This window comes from Saimiri boliviensis, chromosome 14 (genome assembly GCF_048565385.1).
Source record: "Saimiri boliviensis isolate mSaiBol1 chromosome 14, mSaiBol1.pri, whole genome shotgun sequence".
NCBI classification, from domain to species: domain Eukaryota; kingdom Metazoa; phylum Chordata; class Mammalia; order Primates; family Cebidae; genus Saimiri; species Saimiri boliviensis.
This window is the reverse complement of record NC_133462.1, coordinates 21,922,802-21,926,437: the sequence shown is the minus strand read 5'-3', so window position 1 is coordinate 21,926,437 and position 3,636 is coordinate 21,922,802.

Below are 3,636 nucleotides of genomic sequence, written 5' to 3'. Positions count from 1 at the left end.
CTGTAATCCCAGCTACTCAGGAGGCTGAGGCAGGAGAATTGCCTAAACCCAGGAGGTGGAGGTTGCGGTGAGCCGAGATCGCGCCATTGCACTCCAGCCTGGGTAACAAGAGAGAAACTCTGTATAAAAAAAAAAAAAAAAAAAAAAAAAAAATACAAAAGTTAGCTAGGCATGGTGGTAGGTGCCTGTAAACACAGCTACTCAGGAGGCTGAGGCAGGAGAATTGCTTGAACCTGGGAAGTAGAGGTTGCCTGGGTGACAAAGCAACTCTGTGTCAAAACAAAAAAAATTACCCTTTCTGTGCATGTGTTTATGTACCTGTGGATACGCTGGCCCTCCATTCCCCCTCCACAGCCCTGTGTCCCCCAAGGACAGGGCCTTTTCTGTTTTGTTCACTGAGGTCCTCCCAGATCAGTGCTGGACACATGGTTGGAGCCCAGTGACTATGTGGTGAAGGACAACCAGAGGTCAGGTTTAGTGTTGGGGTTGTGAGTCACAGTCCAAAGGATGACTTACAAGTGGCCAGGCCAAGACCCAATTGGATAGACTCCCATAGGGCTGGCCGCAGTGGAAAGTTGCTGGCAAATGCCCGTCTCATTCCATAACCTTCTCTCGGCACGGCGGCAGCGCACACAAGTGTCCCAGAGGGACAATGACGGCTGCTTCAGCATGAACCACGAGGGAGGAGGTAGGGTGTTGGATACACTCAATTATCACCCGAAACCCTATCATCACTCATAATCTGCCTGAGATAAATCACAGGCAGGTAATTATTATGTCAGGCCAGGTAGCAGAGAGAAGTTCTAAAATAGCAATCAAAGAACTTCCTGGTTAATCCAAATCCATCCTAACTCCCTCCAGGGGACAAAAGTGCTTTGGCTGTAGAATTGACCAGGCGGAGAGAAATGCGATTGCTTGATGCAAAATGGGAACTCCTGGACTTAATGTTTCTCTCCGTCAAGTTTCAGAATAGCACACCTGTCAGAAGCCGTAAATCAATGATCCACCATCCGGGGTAAATCATGCTGTGGGGACGTCCTATTTTCTTGGACGTCCTCTCCAGCCTGCTTGCCAGACTGTGTCCGCTTCTACTCAGCCCAGGCCTCTGGACCCGCTTAGTCCTGCCTGCTTGGCTTCCCACACCCGTGCTGCTTCCTCCATTCAAATGCCACCCAGACCCAGCTCAAGCCACCTGGCCCCCAAGCCTTCTATGCCCAGGCCCATCCCCGGATCCAGCTTAAGAGATTCCTGTCCCCACCTCAAAAGGCCAATGCTGGGTTTGTCCATCCCTGGTCACAACCCCAGGCCTGTGGCTCTCCTAGAGCTGGGTTTCCCTGTTCTTATCCTGTTGGCTTCTGGAGCCAGCTCTTCTGCTGGGCAGCAGAAACTGCTTTGGATTCACTACAACCAGAGAATGGAGGCGGGTTTACTGGAAAGATGCTGTTTGTGGGGAGGTCTCTTGGGGTGTCAAGAGACCCGATCCACCTGAGCTGAGTAGAACTCATCCAGGGCAGGCTAGCCTCAGGTGGGGGGACTGCATTCAGGCACAATCTTTGGGATCTGGCTGACTCCGTGGATGACTTTTCCAGGCTTTTCATGGTGGCAGGGTGGTTGCTTATACCTCATCCAAGTGCAGGTCCACTTAGACATGGCAGATGATGACTTCAAGTTGCTCAGGCAAAAGCCTTGGGCTAGGGCCAGGCATGGTGGCTCACACCTATAACCCCAGCACTTTGGGAGGCCGAGGTGGGTGGATCACCTGAGGTCAGGAGTTCGAGACCAGCTTGGCCAACATGGCAAAACCCTGTCTCTGCTTTAAAAAAGTACAAAATTTAGCTGGGCATGGTGGCAGGCACCTGTAGTCCCAGCTACTCAGGAGGCTGAGGCAGGAGAATCCCTTGAACCCAGGAGGTGGAGGTTACAGGGAGCTGAGATCACGCCATTACACTCCAGCCTGGGTGACACAGTGAGACTCCATCAAAAAAAAAAAAAAAAAAAAAAACCTGGGGTTAGACTTCATGAGGCCTGACTATGTGGCCAGAGGGACATGCCCACCCCAAGGCCAATCCTGGTGGCCACAGGAGAGCGGTGTTCTGATGGGCAGAGGCCCTGGGTCACTGGCTGCTGCCCAGGCACGGGGGTGCAGCTCCACTTGCAGCGGATAGACTAAGAACGTGAGAGTAGTGGCTCCCACAGGTCAATCAGGGCACCAACAAGAAGGAACGGGTGATGGGCCGTCCAGACCAACAAACACCACAAAGCTGGCTCTCTGGACCAGTGGGAACAATGAACAAAATCAGACTGGTCTGGAGGCCTGGAGGCTGGAGTTTCAGGGGTTTTCCTCTCCCTGGGACTGCCCATGAATAAGGCACTCAGCTTCACCACCTCTGGTTTCTGGAAGAGAGAATCCACTCGGCCAGGGCCTGGCCGAGTCCTGGGGGCATTTCCAGAGAAGGGAGAATGGGCTTTGAGAGCCAGGAGACCTCCTCCCAGCAGCTGCTAAAATGTGGGTGTTGCTACTGTTGGAACGTGAGCCTCCTTAACTTTTTGTTTAGCCCAAATTAGAAATTACACAGTTTTCCTTTCCGTGTCACTAGTATACAGTATGCAATGCAATTTCATGGTGATGGTTTATCTGAGTAGAAAATTGCCCTTGGCATCTCCTGTACCCTCCCTGGTCTGGAGTCCTGGGTATAGCTGAAGCCACAGCAGGCATGGGGGCAGGGTAGGAGTTGGGGAGTTGCCCATTTTCTCCCTTCTCTGGAATCAGGAGGGGAAAAATGCCATTAATTTTGTTGTAATGAAAACCCCATCTCTACTAAAAATACAAAAATTAGCTAGGTGTGGTGGTGGGTGCCTGTAATCCCAGCTACTTGGGAGGCCGCGGCAGGAGAATCGCTTGAACCCAGGAGGCAGAGGTTGCAGTGAGCTGAGATAGTGCCACTGCACTCCAGCCTGGGCAACAGAGACTCTATCTCAAAAAACAAACAAACAAAACAGGTACATCTAGAGAGAACTTGAATCTTTACAATAGGGAGTCTTTTCATCTGGGAAAGGCCCATTTCTCTCGAATCCTCCAGGATGTTCTCAGCTCTAGCTTCCCTCCCCCACCATCCCAGGAATAGCAGTGACCTTTTGTGCATACATACCTTAGTCCCTCATCCTCCAGATACATTTAAGTGCTTTGTCTCCAGCCTCCCTGTCGAGCCCCCATCTGGCACCAGCCTCATATCCTCTCCTCTCCAGCCTCAAATCCTGCCCTGGCTGCACCTGGGAACTTGGGCGGGGTGTTCCTTCACACCTCCAGGCTGTGGTTCACTGTGCACGCTCCTCCTGTCTCATCACCAGGGATTTCTATTGTCACCAGGTGTTCCAAGTTCTTGCCTGCCCCCCGCCCCAGGAATGGGGGAAGAACCAGGTGTTCCAGGTTCTTGGCCTCCCCTCCACCCACCCCAGGAATGGGGGAAGAACCAGGTGTTCCAGGTTCTTGGCCCCCACCCCGCCCGCCCCAGGAATGGGGGAAGAACCAGGTGTTCCAGGTTCTTGGCCACCACCACCCCGCCCCAGGAATGGAGAAAAAGTCCCTAGAGGTGCGGTGGGTTCGTTCATATGAATATCAGACTCAAAGAGTTTTGC